Genomic DNA, 17,002 nt, shown 5'->3' on the forward strand with positions numbered 1-17,002 from the left:
CAGGGGGGATGGAAAGGTGTACAGGGGGGATGGAAAGGTGTACAGGGGGGATGGAAAGGTGTACAGGGGATGGAAAGGTGTACAGGGGGATGGAAATGTGTACGGGGGGGATGGAAAGGTGTACGGGGGGATGGAAAGGTGTACAGGGGATGGAAAGGTGTACAGGGGAATGGAAAGGTGTACAGGGGGATTGAAAGGTGTACAGGGGATGGAAAGGAGTACAAGGGATGGAAAGGTGTACAGGGGGATGGAGATGGAAAGGTGTACAGGGGGATGGAAAGGTGTACAGGGGATGGAAAGGTGTACAGGGGGATGGAAAGGTGTACAGGGGGATGGAAAGGTGTACAGGGGGATGGAAAGGTGTACAGGGGGATGGAAAGGTGTACAGGGGAGGATAGAAATTTGTACAGGGGGGGATGGAAAGGTGTACAGGGGGATGGAAAGGTGTACAGGGGGATGGAAAGGTGTACAGGGGGGGATAGAAGTGTACAGGGGATGGAAAGGTGTAGTCGGATGGAAAGATATACGGGGGATGGAAAGGTGTACACTCGGATGGAAAGATATACAGGGGGATGGAAAGGTATACAGGGGGGGATAGAAAGGTGTACAGGGGGGGATAGAAAGGTGTACGGGGGGGATAGAAAGGTGTACGGGGGGGATAGAAAGGTGTACAGGGGGGGATAGAAAGGTGTACAGGGGTTGGAAAGGTGTACAGGGGTTGGAAAGGTGTACAGGGGGATGGAAAGGTGTACAGGGGGGTGGAAAGGTGTACAGGGGGATGGAAAGGTGTACAGGGGGATGGAAAGGTGTACAGGGGAATGGAAAGGTGTACAGGGGGATGGAAAGGTGTACAGGTGGATGGAAAGGTGTACAGGGGGATGGAAAGGTGTACAGGGGGATGGAAAGGAGTACAGGGGGTTCGAAAGGAGTACAGGGGGATTGAGATGGAAAGGTGTACAGGGGGGTGGAGATGGAAAGGTGTACAGGGGGATGGAAAGGAGTACAGGGGGGTGGAGATGGAAAGGAGTACAGGGGGGTGGAGATGGAAAGGTGTACAGGGGGGTGGAGATGGAAAGGTGTACAGGGGATGGAAAGGTGTACAGGGGATGGAAAGGTGTACAGGGGATGGAAAGGTGTACACGGGGATGGAAAGGTGTACAGGGGGGAAGGAAAGGTGTGCAGGGGGGATGGAAAGGTGTACAGGGGGGATGGAAAGGTGTACCGGGGATGGAAAGGTGTACAGGGGGATGGAAATGTGTACGGGGGGGATGGAAAGGTGTACGGGGGGATGGAAAGGTGTACAGGGGATGGAAAGGTGTACAGGGGAATGGAAAGGTGTACAGGGGGATTGAAAGGTGTACAGGGGATGGAAAGGAGTACAAGGGATGGAAAGGTGTACAGGGGGATGGAGATGGAAAGGTGTACAGGGGGATGGAAAGGTGTACAGGGGATGGAAAGGTGTACAGGGGGATGGAAAGGTGTACAGGGGGATGGAAAGGTGTACAGGGGGATGGAAAGGTGTACAGGGGGATGGAAAGGTGTACAGGGGGGGATAGAAATTTGTACAGGGGGGGTTAGAAATTTGTACAGGGAGGGATGGAAAGGTGTACAGGGGGATGGAAAGGTGTACAGGGGGATGGAAAGGTGTACAGGGGGGGATAGAAAGGTGTACAGGGGATGGAAAGGTGTAGTCGGATGGAAAGATATACGGGGGATGGAAAGGTGTACACTCGGATGGAAAGATATACAGGGGGATGGAAAGGTGTACAGGGGGGGATAGAAAGGTGTACAGGGGGGGATAGAAAGGTGTACAGGGGGGGATAGAAAGGTGTACAGGGGGGGGATAGAAAGGTGTACAGGGGGGGGATAGAAAGGTGTACAGGGGGTGGAAAGGTGTACAGGGGATGGAAAGGTGTACAGGGGGGTGGAAAGTTGTACAGGGGGGTAGAGATGGAAAGGTGTACAGGGGGGTGGAGATGGAAAGGTGTACAGGGGATGGAAAGATGTACGGGGGATGGAAAGGTGTACAGGGGGATGGAAAGGTGTACAGGGGGATGGAAAGGTGTACAGGGGATAGAAAGGTGTACAGGGGATAGAAAGGTGTACAGGGGGATGGGGGATGGAAAGGTGTACAGGGGGATGGAAAGGTGCACAGGGGATAGAAAGGTGTACAGGGGGATGGAAAGGTGCACAAGGGATAGAAAGTTGTACAGGGGGATGGAAAGGTGTACAGGGGAATGGAAAGGTGTACAGGGGAATGGAAAGGTGTACAGGGGGATGGAAAGGAGTACAGGGGGTTCGAAAGGAGTACAGGGGGATGGAGAAGGAAAGGTGTACAGGGGGGTGGAGATGGAAAGGTGTACAGGGGGATGGAAAGGTGTACAGGGGGGTGGAGATGGAAAGGTGTACAGGGGATGGAAAGGTGTACAGGGGGGATGGAAAGGTGTACAGGGGGGATGGTAAGGTGTACAGGGGGGATGGTAAGGTGTACAGGGGGGATGGTAAGGTGTACAGGGGGGATGGAAAGGTGTACAGGGGGGATGGAAAGGTGTACAGGGGGGATGGAAAGGTGAACAGGGGGGATGGAAAGGTGTACAGGGGGATTGAAAGGTGTACAGGGGATGGAAAGGAGTACAAGGGATGGAATGGTGTACAGGGGGATGGAGATGGAAAGGTGTACAGGGGGATGGAAAGGTGTACAGGGGATGGAAAGGTGTACAGGGGGATGGAAAGGTGTACAGGGGGATGGAAAGGTGTACAGGGGGATGGAAAGGTGTACAGGGGGATGGAAAGGTGTACAGGGGGATGGAAAGGTGTACAGGGGGATGGAAAGGTGTACAGGGGGATGGAAAGGTGCACAGGGGATGGAAAGGTGTACAGGGGATGGAAAGGTGTACAGGGGAATGGAAAGGTGTACAGGGGAATGGAAAGGTGTACAGGGGGATTGAAAGGTGTACAGGGGATGGAAAGGAGTACAAGGGATGGAAAGGTGTACAGGGGGATGGAGATGGAAAGGTGTACAGGGGGATGGAAAGGTGTACAGGGGATGGAAAGGTGTACAGGGGATGGAAAGGTGTACAGGGGCATGGAAAGGTGTACAGGGGGATGGAAAGGTGTACAGGGGGATGGAAAGGTGTACAGGGGGATGGAAAGGTGCACAGGGGATAGAAAGGTGTACAGGGGATAGAAAGGTGTACAGAGGGATGGAAAGGTGCACAGGGGATAGAAAGGTGTACAGGGGAATGGAAAGGTGTACAGGGGAATGGAAAGGTGTACAGGGGAATGGAAAGGTGTACAGGGGGATGGAAAGGTGTACAGGGGGATGGAAAGGTGTACAGGGGGATGGAAAGGAGTACAGGGGGTTCGAAAGGAGTACAGGGGGATGGAGATGGAAAGGTGTACGGGGGGTGGAGATGGAAAGGTGTACAGGGGGATGGAAAGGAGTACAGGGGGGTGGAGATGGAAAGGTGTACAGCGGGGTGGAGATGGAAAGGTGTACAGTGGATGGAAAGGTGTACAGGGGATGGAAAGGTGTACAGGGGGATGGAAAGTTGTACAGGGGGGATGGAAAGGTGTACAGGGGGATGGAAAGGTGTACAGGGGGGATGGAAAGGTGTACAGGGGATGGAAAGGTGTACAGGGGATGGAAAGGTGTACAGGGGGATGGAAATGTGTACGGGGGGGATGGAAAGGTGTACGGGGGGATGGAAAGGTGTACACGGGGATGGAAAGGTGTACAGGGGAATGGAAAGGTGTACAGGGGAATGGAAAGGTGTACAGGGGGATTGAAAGGTGTACAGGGGATGGAAAGGAGTACAAGGGATGGAAAGGTGTACAGGGGGATGGAGATGGAAAGGTGTACAGGGGGATGGAAAGGTGTACAGGGGATGGAAAGGTGTACAGGGGGATGGAAAGGTGTACAGGGGGATGGAAAGGTGTACAGGGGGATGGAAAGGTGTACAGGGGGGGATAGAAATTTGTACAGGGGGGGATGGAAAGGTGTACAGGGGGATGGAAAGGTGTACGGGGGGGATAGAAAGGTGTACAGGGGATGGAAAGGTGTAGTCGGATGGAAAGATATACTGGGGATGGAAAGGTGTACACTCGGATGGAAAGATATACAGGGGGATGGAAAGGTGTACAGGGGGGGATAGAAAGGTGTACGGGGGGATTTGGAAAGGTGTACAGGGGGATGGAAAGGTGTACAGTGGTTGGAAAGGTGTACAGGGGGATGGAAAGGTGTACAGGGGGATGGAAAGGTGTACAGGGGGATGGAAAGGTGTACAGGGGGATGGAAAGGTGTACAGGGGGATGGAAAGGTGTACAGGGGGGTAGAGATGGAAAGGTGTACAGGAGGGTGGAGATGGAAAGGTGTACAGGGGATGGAAAGATGTACAGGGGATGGAAAGGTGTACAGGGGGATGGAAAGGTGTACAGGGGGATGGAAAGGTGTACAGGGGATAGAAAGGTGTACAGGGGATAGAAAGGTGTACAGGGGATAGAAAGGTGTACAGGGGGATGGGGGATGGAAAGGTGTACAGGGGGATGGAAAGGTGCACAGGGGATAGAAAGGTGTACAGGGGGATGGAAAGGTGCACAGGGGATAGAAAGGTGTACAGGGGGATGGAAAGGTGTACAGGGGGATGGAAAGGTGTACAGGGGGATGGAAAGGTGTACAGGGGGATGGAAAGGAGTACAGGGGGATGGAAAGGATTACAGGGGGTTTGAAAGGAGTACAGGGGGATGGAGATGGAAAGGTGTACAGTGGGGTGGAGATGGAAAGGTGTACAGGGGATGGAAAGGTGTACAGGGGATGGAAAGGTGTACAGGGGATGGAAAGGTGTACACGGGGATGGAAAGGTGTACAGGGGGGATGGAAAGGTGTACAGGGGGGATGGAAAGGTGTACAGGGGGGATGGAAAAGTGTACCGGGGATGGAATGGTGTACAGGGGGATGGAAATGTGTACGGGGGGGATGGAAAGGTGTACAGGGGATGGAAAGGTGTACAGGGGAATGGAAAGGTGTACAGGGGGATTGAAAGGTGTACAGGGGATGGAAAGGAGTACAAGGGATGGAAAGGTGTACAGGGGGATGGAGATGGAAAGGTGTACAGGGGGATGGAAAGGTGTACAGGGGATGGAAAGGTGTACAGGGGGATGGAAAGGTGTACAGGGGGATGGAAAGGTGTACAGGGGGATGGAAAGGTGTACAGGGGGATGGAAAGGTGTACAGGGGGGGATAGAAATTTGTACAGGGGGGGATAGAAATTTGTACAGGGGGGGATGGAAAGGTGTACAGGGGGATGGAAAGGTGTACAGGGGGATGGAAAGGTGTACAGGGGGGGATAGAAAGGTGTACAGGGGATGGAAAGGTGTAGTCGGATGGAAAGATATACGGGGGATGGAAAGGTGTACACTCGGATGGAAAGATATACAGGGGGATGGAAAGGTGTACAGGGGGGGATAGAAAGGTGTACAGGGGGGATAGAAAGGTGTACAGGGGGGGGATAGAAAGGTGTACAGGGGTTGGAAAGGTGTACAGGGGATGGAAAGGTGTACAGGGGGGTAGAGATGGAAAGGTGTACAGGAGGGTGGAGATGGAAAGGTGTACAGGGGATGGAAAGATGTACAGGGGATGGAAAGGTGTACAGGGGGATGGAAAGGTGTACAGGGGGATGGAAAGGTGTACAGGGGGATGGAAAGGTGTACAGGGGGATGGAAAGGAGTACAGGGGGTTCGAAAGGAGTACAGGGGGATGGAGATGGAAAGGTGTACAGGGGGGTGGAGATGGAAAGGTGTACAGGGGGATGGAAAGGAGTACAGGGGGGTGGAGATGGAAAGGTGTACAGGGGGGTGGAGATAGAAAGGTGTACAGGGGATGGAAAGGTGTACAGGGGATGGAAAGGTGTACAGGGGATGGAAAGGTGTACAGGGGGATGGAAAGGTGTACAGGGGGGATGGAAAGGTGTACAGGGGGGATGGAAAGGTGTACAGGGGGGATGGAAAGGTGTACAGGGGGGATGGAAAGGTGTACAGGGGGGATGGAAAGGTGTACAGGTGATGGAAAGGTGTACAGAGGGATGGAAATGTGTACGGGGGGGATGGCAAGGTGTACGGGGGGATGGAAAGGTGTACAGGGGATGGAAAGGTGTACAGGGGAATGGAAAGGTGTACAGGGGGATTGAAAGGTGTACAGGGGATGGAAAGGAGTACAAGGGATGGAAAGGTGTACAGGGGGATGGAGATGGAAAGGTGTACAGGGGGATGGAAAGGTGTACAGGGGATGGAAAGGTGTACAGGGGGATGGAAAGGTGTACAGGGGGATTGAAAGGTGTACAGGGGGATGGAAAGGTGGACAGGGGGATGGAAAGGTGTACAGGGGGGGATAGAAATTTGTACAGGGGGGGATGGAAGGGTGTACAGGGGGATGGAAAGGTGTACAGGGGGATGGAAAGGTGTACAGGGGGGGATAGAAGTGTACAGGGGATGGAAAGGTGTAGTCGGATGGAAAGATATACGGGGGATGGAAAGGTGTACACTCGGATGGAAAGATATACAGGGGGATGGAAAGGTGTACAGGGGGGGATAGAAAGGTGTACAGGGGGGGATAGAAAGGTGTACAGGGGGGGATAGAAAGGTGTACAGGGGGGGATAGAAAGGTGTACAGGGGGGGATAGAAAGGTGTACAGGGGGGGATAGAAAGGTGTACAGGGGGGGATAGAAAGGTGTACAGGGGGGGATAGAAAGGTGTACAGGGGGGGATAGAAAGGTGTACAGGGGTTGGAAAGGTGTACAGGGGATGGAAAGGTGTACAGGGGGATGGAAAGGTGTACAGGGGGATGGAAAGGTGTACAGGGGGGTGGAAAGGTGTACAGGGGGATGGAAAGGTGTACAGGGGGATGGAAAGGTGTACAGGGGGATGGAAAGGTGTACAGGGGAATGGAAAGGTGTACAGGGGGATGGAAAGGTGTACAGGGGGATGGAAAGGTGTACAGGGGGATGGAAAGGTGTACAGGGGGATGGAAAGGTGTACAGGGGGATGGAAAGGTGTACAGGGGGATGGAAAGGAGTACAGGGGGTTCGAAAGGAGTACAGGGGGATGGAGATGGAAAGGTGTACAGGGGGGTGGAGATGGAAAGGTGTACAGGGGGATGGAAAGGAGTACAGGGGGGTGGAGATGGAAAGGAGTACAGGGGGGTGGAGATGGAAAGGTGTACAGGGGGGTGGAGATGGAAAGGTGTACAGGGGATGGAAAGGTGTACAGGGGATGGAAAGGTGTACAGGGGATGGAAAGGTGTACACGGGGATGGAAAGGTGTACACGGGGATGGAAAGGTGTACAGGGGGGATGGAAAGGTGTACAGGGGGGATGGAAAGGTGTACAGGGGGGGATGGAAAGGTGTACCGGGGATGGAAATGTGTACAGGGGGATGGAAATGTGTACGGGGGGGATGGAAAGGTGTACGGGGGGATGGAAAGGTGTACAGGGGATGGAAAGGTGTACAGGGGAATGGAAAGGTGTACAGGGGGATTGAAAGGTGTACAGGGGATGGAAAGGAGTACAAGGGATGGAAAGGTGTACAGGGGGATGGAGATGGAAAGGTGTACAGGGGGATGGAAAGGTGTACAGGGGATGGAAAGGTGTACAGGGGGATGGAAAGGTGTACAGGGGGATGGAAAGGTGTACAGGGGGATGGAAAGGTGTACAGGGGGGGATAGAAATTTGTACAGGGGGGGATAGAAATTTGTACAGGGGGGGATGGAAAGGTGTACAGGGGGATGGAAAGGTGTACAGGGGGATGGAAAGGTGTACAGGGGGGGATAGAAAGGTGTACAGGGGATGGAAAGGTGTCGTCGGATGGAAAGATATACGGGGGATGGAAAGGTGTACACTCGGATGGAAAGATATACAGGGGGATGGAAAGGTGTACAGGGGGGGATAGAAAGGTGTACAGGGGGGGATAGAAAGGTGTACAGGGGGGGGATAGAAAGGTGTACAGGGGTTGGAAAGGTGTACAGGGGATGGAAAGGTGTACAGGGGGATGGAAAGGTGTACAGGGGGATGGAAAGGTGCACAGGGGGATGGAAAGGTGTACAGGGGGATGGAAAGGTGTACAGGGGGATGGAAAGGTGTACAGGGGGATGGAAAGGTGTACAGGGGGATGGAAAGGTGTACAGGGGGATGGAAAGGTGTACAGGGGGGGATAGAAATTTGTACAGGGGGGGATGGAAAGGTGTACAGGGGGATGGAAAGGTGTACAGGGGGATGGAAAGGCGTACGGGGGGGGATAGAAAGGTGTACAGGGGATGGAAAGGTGTAGTCGGATGGAAAGATATACGGGGGATGGAAAGGTGTACACTCGGATGGAAAGATATACAAAGGGGATGGAAAGGTGTACAGGGGGATGGAAGGGTGTACAGGGGGATGGAAAGGTGTACAGGGGGGGATAGAAAGGTGTACAGGGGTTGTAAAGGTGTACAGGGGATGGACAGGTGTACAGGGGGATGGAAAGGTGTACAGGGGATGGAAAGGTGTACAGGGGATGGAAAGGTGTACAGGGGATGGAAAGGTGTACAAGGGGATGGAGATGGAAAAGTGTACAGGGGGATGGAAAGGTGTACAGGGGGGATGGAAAGGTGTACAGGGGATGGAAAGGTGTACAGGGGATGGAAAGGTGTACAGGGGATGGAAAGGTGTACAGGGGAATGGAAAGGTGTACAGGGGATGGAAAGGTGTACAGGGGAATGGAAAGGTGTACAGGGGAATGGAAAGGTGTACAGGGGGATTGAAAGGTGTACAGGGGGGATGGAAAGGTGTACAGGGGATGGAAAGGTGTACAGGGGGTTTGAAAGGTGTACAGGGGGATTGAAAGGTGTACAGGGGATGGAAATGAGTACAAGGGATGGAAAGGTGTACAGGGGGATGGAGATGGAAAGGTGTACAGGGGGATGGAAAGGTGTACAGGGGATGGAAAGGTGTACAGGGGGATGGAAAGGTGTACAGGGGGATGGAAAGATGTACAGGGGGATGGAAAGGTGTACAGGGGGATGGAAAGGTGTACAGGGGGATGGAAAGGTGTACAGGGGGGGATAGAAATTTGTACGGGGGGGGGGATGGAAAGGTGTACAGGGGGATGGAAAGGTGTACAGGGGGATGGAAAGGTGTACAGGTGGGGATAGAAAGGTGTACAGGGGATGGAAATGTGTACAGGGGGATGGAAAGGTGTACAGGGGGATGGAAAGGTGTACAGCGGATGGAAAGGTGTACAGGGGATGGAAAGGTGTACAGGGGGATGGAGATGGAAAGGTGTACAGGGGGATGGAAAGGTGTACAGGGGATGGAAAGGTGTACAGGGGGATGGAGATGGAAAGGTGTACAGGGGGATGGAAAGGTGTACAGGGGATGGAAAGGTGTATAGGGGATGGAAAGGTGTACAGGGGGATGGAAAGGTGTACAGGGGGATGGAAAGGTGTACAGGGGGATGGAAAGGTGTACAGGGGATGGAAAGGTGTACAGGGGGATGGAAAGGTGTACAGGGGATGGAAAGGTGTACAGGGGATGGAAAGGTGTACAGGGGGATGGAAAGGTGTACAGGGGGATGGAAAGGTGTACAGGGGGATGGAAAGGTGTACAGGGGGATGGAAAGGTGTACAGGTGGATGGAGATGGAAAGGTGTACAGGGGGGATGGAAAGGTGTACGGGGGGGTGGATAGAAAGGTGTACAGGGGGATGGAAAGGTGTACAGGGGGATGGAAAGGTGTACAGGGGGATGGAAAGGTGTACAGGGGGATGGAAAGGTGTACAGGGGGGGCTAGAAAGGTGTACAGGGGGATGGAAAGGTGTACAGGGGGTTGGAAAGGTGTACAGGAGATGGAAAGGTGTACAGGGGGGGATAGAAATGTGTACAGGGGGGATGGAAAGGCGTACAGGGGGGTGGAAAGGTGTACAGGGGGGTGGAAAGGTGTACGTGGGATGGAAAGGTGTACAGGAGATGGAAAGGTGTACAGGAGATGGAAAGGTGTACAGGGGGATGGAAAGGTGTACAGGGGATGTAAAGGTGTACAGGGGGATGGAAAGGTGTACAGGGGGGTTGGAAAGGTGTACAGGGAGGGATAGAAAGGTGTACAGGGGGATGGAAAGGTGTACAGGGGATGGAAAGGTGTACAGGGGGATGGAAAGGTGTTCAGGGGGATGGAAAGGTGTACAGGGGGATGGAAAGGTGTACAGGGGGATGGAAAGGTGCACAGGGGGATGGAAAGGTGCACAGGGGATGGAAAGGTGCACAGGGGATGGAAAGGTGTACAGGGGAATGGAAAGGTGTACAGGGGGATTGCAAGGTGTACAGGGGATGGAAAGGAGTACAAGGGATGGAAAGGAGTACAAGGGATGGAAAGGTGTACAGGGGGATGGAGATGGAAAGGTGTACAGGGGGATGGAAAGCTGTACAGGGGATGGAAAGGTGTACAGGGGGATGGAAAGGTGTACAGGGGGATGGAAAGGTGCACAGGGGATAGAAAGGTGTACAGGGGATAGAAAGGTGTACAGGGGGATGGAAAGGTGCACAGGGGATAGAAAGGTGTACAGGGGGATGGAAAGGTGTACAGGGGAATGGAAAGGTGTACAGGGGAATGGAAAGGTGTACAGGGGGATGGAAAGGTGTACAGGGGGATGGAAAGGTGTACAGGGGGATGGAAAGGTGTACAGGGGGATGGAAAGGAGTACAGGGGGTTCGAAAGGAGTACAGGGGGATGGAGATGGAAAGGTGTACAGGGGGGTGGAGATGGAAAGGTGTACAGGGGGATGGAAAGGAGTACAGGGGGGTGGAGATGGAAAGGTGTACAGGGGGGTGGAGATAGAAAGGTGTACAGGGGATGGAAAGGTGTACAGGGGATGGAAAGGTGTACAGGGGATGGAAAGGTGTACAGGGGGATGGAAAGGTGTACAGGGGGGATGGAAAGGTGTACAGGGGGGATGGAAAGGTGTACAGGGGGGATGGAAAGGTGTACAGGGGGGATGGAAAGGTGTACAGGTGATGGAAAGGTGTACAGAGGGATGGAAATGTGTACGGGGGGGATGGCAAGGTGTACGGGGGGATGGAAAGGTGTACAGGGGATGGAAAGGTGTACAGGGGAATGGAAAGGTGTACAGGGGGATTGAAAGGTGTACAGGGGATGGAAAGGAGTACAAGGGATGGAAAGGTGTACAGGGGGATGGAGATGGAAAGGTGTACAGGGGGATGGAAAGGTGTACAGGGGATGGAAAGGTGTACAGGGGGATGGAAAGGTGTACAGGGGGATTGAAAGGTGTACAGGGGGATGGAAAGGTGTACAGGGGGATGGAAAGGTGTACAGGGGGGGATAGAAATTTGTACAGGGGGGGATGGAATGGTGTACAGGGGGATGGAAAGGTGTACAGGGGGATGGAAAGGTGTACAGGGGGGGATAGAAGTGTACAGGGGATGGAAAGGTGTAGTCGGATGGAAAGATATACGGGGGATGGAAAGGTGTACACTCGGATGGAAAGATATACAGGGGGATGGAAAGGTGTACAGGGGGGGATAGAAAGGTGTACAGGGGGGGATAGAAAGGTGTACAGGGGGGGATAGAAAGGTGTACAGGGGGGGATAGAAAGGTGTACAGGGGTTGGAAAGGTGTACAGGGGATGGAAAGGTGTACAGGGGGATGGAAAGGTGTACAGGGGGATGGAAAGGTGTACAGGGGCGTGGAAAGGTGTACAGGGGGATGGAAAGGTGTACAGGGGGATGGAAAGGTGTACAGGGGGATGGAAAGGTGTACAGGGGGATGGAAAGGTGTACAGGGGGATGGAAAGGTGTACAGGGGGATGGAAAGGTGTACAGGGGGATGGAAAGGTGTACAGGGGGATGGAAAGGTGTACAAGGGGATGGAAAGGTGTACAGGGGGATGGAAAGGTGTACAGGGGGATGGAAAGGTGTACAGGGGGATGGAAAGGTGTACAGGGGGATGGAAAGGAGTACAGGGGGTTCGAAAGGAGTACAGGGGGATGGAGATGGAAAGGTGTACAGGGGGGTGGAGATGGAAAGGTGTACAGGGGGATGGAAAGGAGTACAGGGGGGTGGAGATGGAAAGGAGTACAGGGGGGTGGAGATGGAAAGGTGTACAGGGGGGTGGAGATGGAAAGGTGTACAGGGGATGGAAAGGTGTACAGGGGATGGAAAGGTGTACAGGGGATGGAAAGGTGTACACGGGGATGGAAAGGTGTACAGGGGGGATGGAAAGGTGTACAGGGGGGATGGAAAGGTGTACAGGGGGGGATGGAAAGGTGTACCGGGGATGGAAATGTGTACAGGGGGATGGAAATGTGTACGGGGGGGATGGAAAGGTGTACGGGGGGATGGAAAGGTGTACAGGGGATGGAAAGGTGTACAGGGGAATGGAAAGGTGTACAGGGGGATTGAAAGGTGTACAGGGGATGGAAAGGAGTACAAGGGATGGAAAGGTTTACAGGGGGATGGAGATGGAAAGGTGTACAGGGGGATGGAAAGGTGTACAGGGGATGGAAAGGTGTACAGGGGGATGGAAAGGTGTACAGGGGGATGGAAAGGTGTACAGGGGGATGGAAAGGTGTACAGGGGGGGATAGAAATTTGTACAGGGGGGGATAGAAATTTGTACAGGGGGGGATAGAAATTTGTACAGGGGGGGATGGAAAGGTGTACAGGGGGATGGAAAGGTGTACAGGGGGATGGAAAGGTGTACAGGGGGGGATAGAAAGGTGTACAGGGGATGGAAAGGTGTCGTCGGATGGAAAGATATACGGGGGATGGAAAGGTGTACACTCGGATGGAAAGATATACAGGGGGATGGAAAGGTGTACAGGGGGGGATAGAAAGGTGTACAGGGGGGGATAGAAAGGTGTACAGGGGGGGGATAGAAAGGTGTACAGGGGTTGGAAAGGTGTACAGGGGATGGAAAGGTGTACAGGGGGATGGAAAGGTGTACAGGGGGATGGAAAGGTGCACAGGGGGATGGAAAGGTGTACAGGGGGATGGAAAGGTGTACAGGGGGATGGAAAGGTGTACAGGGGGATGGAAAGGTGTACAGGGGGATGGAAAGGTGTACAGGGGGGGATAGAAATTTGTACAGGGGGGGATGGAAAGGTGTACAGGGGGATGGAAAGGTGTACAGGGGGATGGAAAGGCGTACGGGGGGGGATAGAAAGGTGTACAGGGGATGGAAAGGTGTAGTCGGATGGAAAGATATACGGGGGATGGAAAGGTGTACACTCGGATGGAAAGATATACAAAGGGGATGGAAAGGTGTACAGGGGGATGGAAGGGTGTACAGGGGGATGGAAAGGTGTACAGGGGGGGATAGAAAGGTGTACAGGGGTTGTAAAGGTGTACAGGGGATGGAAAGGTGTACAGGGGGATGGAAAGGTGTACAGGGGATGGAAAGGTGTACAGGGGATGGAAAGGTGTACAGGGGATGGAAAGGTGTACAAGGGGATGGAGATGGAAAAGTGTACAGGGGGATGGAAAGGTGTACAGGGGGGATGGAAAGGTGTACAGGGGATGGAAAGGTGTACAGGGGATGGAAAGGTGTACAGGGGAATGGAAAGGTGTACAGGGGATGGAAAGGTGTACAGGGGAATGGAAAGGTGTACAGGGGAATGGAAAGGTGTACAGGGGGATTGAAAGGTGTACAGGGGGGATGGAAAGGTGTACAGGGGATGGAAAGGTGTACAGGGGGTTTGAAAGGTGTACAGGGGGATTGAAAGGTGTACAGGGGATGGAAATGAGTACAAGGGATGGAAAGGTGTACAGGGGGATGGAGATGGAAAGGTGTACAGGGGGATGGAAAGGTGTACAGGGGATGGAAAGGTGTACAGGGGGATGGAAAGGTGTACAGGGGGATGGAAAGATGTACAGGGGGATGGAAAGGTGTACAGGGGGATGGAAAGGTGTACAGGGGGATGGAAAGGTGTACAGGGGGGGATAGAAATTTGTACGGGGGGGGGGATGGAAAGGTGTACAGGGGGATGGAAAGGTGTACAGGGGGATGGAAAGGTGTACAGGTGGGGATAGAAAGGTGTACAGGGGATGGAAATGTGTACAGGGGGATGGAAAGGTGTACAGGGGGATGGAAAGGTGTACAGCGGATGGAAAGGTGTACAGGGGATGGAAAGGTGTACAGGGGGATGGAGATGGAAAGGTGTACAGGGGGATGGAAAGGTGTACAGGGGATGGAAAGGTGTACAGGGGGATGGAGATGGAAAGGTGTACAGGGGGATGGAAAGGTGTACAGGGGATGGAAAGGTGTATAGGGGATGGAAAGGTGTACAGGGGGATGGAAAGGTGTACAGGGGGATGGAAAGGTGTACAGGGGATGGAAAGGTGTACAGGGGGATGGAAAGGTGTACAGGGGGATGGAAAGGTGTACAGGGGATGGAAAGGTGTACAGGGGATGGAAAGGTGTATAGGGGATGGAAAGGTGTACAGGGGGATGGAAAGGTGTACAGGGGGATGGAAAGGTGTACAGGGGATGGAAAGGTGTACAGGGGATGGAAAGGTGTACAGGGGGATGGAAAGGTGTACAGGGGGATGGAAAGGTGTACAGGGGGATGGAAAGGTGTACAGGGGGATGGAAAGGTGTACAGGGGGATGGAGATGGAAAGGTGTACAGGGGGGATGGAAAGGTGTACGGGGGGGTGGATAGAAAGGTGTACAGGGGGATGGAAAGGTGTACAGGGGGATGGAAAGGTGTACAGGGGGATGGAAAGGTGTACAGGGGGATGGAAAGGTGTACAGGGGGATGGAAAGGTGTACAGGGGGGGCTAGAAAGGTGTACAGGGGGATGGAAAGGTGTACAGGGGGTTGGAAAGGTGTACAGGAGATGGAAAGGTGTACAGGGGGGGATAGAAATGTGTACAGGGGGGATGGAAAGGTGTACAGGGGGGTGGAAAGGTGTACAGGGGGGTGGAAAGGTGTACGTGGGATGGAAAGGTGTACAGGAGATGGAAAGGTGTACAGGAGATGGAAAGGTGTACAGGGGGATGGAAAGGTGTACAGGGGATGTAAAGGTGTACAGGGGGATGGAAAGGTGTACAGGGGGGATGGAAAGGTGTACAGGGAGGGATAGAAAGGTGTACAGGGGGATGGAAAGGTGTACAGGGGATGGAAAGGTGTACAGGGGGATGGAAAGGTGTACAGGGGGGTGGACAGGTGTACAGGGGGATGGAAAGGCGTACGGGGGGGGATAGAAAGGTGTACAGGGGATGGAAAGGTGTAGTCGGATGGAAAGATATACGGGGGATGGAAAGGTGTACACTCGGATGGAAAGATATACAAAGGGGATGGAAAGGTGTACAGGGGGATGGAAGGGTGTACAGGGGGATGGAAAGGTGTACAGGGGGGGATAGAAAGGTGTACAGGGGTTGTAAAGGTGTACAGGGGATGGAAAGGTGTACAGGGGGATGGAAAGGTGTACAGGGGATGGAAAGGTGTACAGGGGATGGAAAGGTGTACAGGGGATGGAAAGGTGTACAAGGGGATGGAGATGGAAAAGTGTACAGGGGGATGGAAAGGTGTACAGGGGGGATGGAAAGGTGTACAGGGGATGGAAAGGTGTACAGGGGATGGAAAGGTGTACAGGGGAATGGAAAGGTGTACAGGGGATGGAAAGGTGTACAGGGGAATGGAAAGGTGTACAGGGGAATGGAAAGGTGTACAGGGGAATGGAAAGGTGTACAGGGGGATTGAAAGGTGTACAGGGGGGATGGAAAGGTGTACAGGGGATGGAAAGGTGTACAGGGGGATTGAAAGGTGTACAGGGGGATTGAAAGGTGTACAGGTGATGGAAAGGAGTACAAGGGATGGAAAGGTGTACAGGGGGATGGAGATGGAAAGGTGTACAGGGGGATGGAAAGGTGTACAGGGGATGGAAAGGTGTACAGGGGGATGGAAAGGTGTACAGGGGGATGGAAAGATGTACAGGGGGATGGAAAGGTGTACAGGGGGATGGAAAGGTGTACAGGGTGGGATAGAAATTTGTACGGGGGGGGGGGATGGAAAGGTGTACAGGGGGATGGAAAGGTGTACAGGTGGGGATAGAAAGGTGTACAGGGGATGGAAATGTGTACAGGGGGATGGAAAGGTGTACAGGGGGATGGAAAGGTGTACAGCGGATGGAAAGGTGTACAGGGGATGGAAAGGTGTACAGGGGGATGGAGATGGAAAGGTGTACAGGGGGATGGAAAGGTGTACAGGGGATGGAAAGGTGTACAGGGGGATGGAGATGGAAAGGTGTACAGGGGGATGGAAAGGTGTACAGGGGATGGAAAGGTGTACAGGGGATGGAAAGGTGTATAGGGGATGGAAAGGTGTACAGGGGGATGGAAAGGTGTACAGGGGATGGAAATGTGTACAGGGGATGGAAAGGTGTACAGGGGGATGGAAAGGTGTACAGGGGGATGGAAAGGTGTACAGGGGGATGGAAAGGTGTACAGGGGGATGGAAAGGTGTACAGGGGGATGGAGATGGAAAGGTGTACAGGGGGGATGGAAAGGTGTACGGGGGGGGGGATAGAAAGGTGTACAGGGGGATGGAAAGGTGTACAGGGGGATGGAAAGGTGTACAGGGGGATGGAAAGGTGTACAGGGGGATGGAAAGGTGTACAGGGGGATGGAAAGGTGTACAGGGGGATGGAAAGGTGTACAGGGGGATGGAAAGGTGTACAGGGGGGGCTAGAAAGGTGTACAGGGGGATGGAAAGGTGTACAGGGGGTTGGAAAGGTGTACAGGAGATGGAAAGGTGTACAGGGGGGGATAGAAATGTGTACAGGGGGGATGGAAAGGTGTACAGGGGGGTGGAAAGGTGTACAGGGGGGTGGAAAGGTGTACGTGGGATGGAAAGGTGTACAGGAGATGGAAAGGTGTACAGGAGATGGAAAGGTGTACAGGGGGATGGAAAGGTGTACAGGGGATGTAAAGGTGTACAGGGGGATGGAAAGGTGTACAGGGGGGAT

The 17,002-nt window shown here is 53.6% G+C and overlaps 1 protein-coding gene across 1 annotated transcript in view; it reads right to left on the reverse strand.

Annotated features, from left to right (window-relative positions):
* zgc:64106 (uncharacterized protein LOC393348 homolog) overlaps nt 1-17,002 on the reverse strand; it is a 90,384-nt gene that overhangs the window by 38,807 nt on the left and 34,575 nt on the right. The gene's annotated exons all lie outside the window — the stretch shown is intronic.

This window comes from Carcharodon carcharias, chromosome 1, assembly GCF_017639515.1.
Source record: "Carcharodon carcharias isolate sCarCar2 chromosome 1, sCarCar2.pri, whole genome shotgun sequence".
Lineage (NCBI taxonomy): Eukaryota > Metazoa > Chordata > Chondrichthyes > Lamniformes > Lamnidae > Carcharodon > Carcharodon carcharias.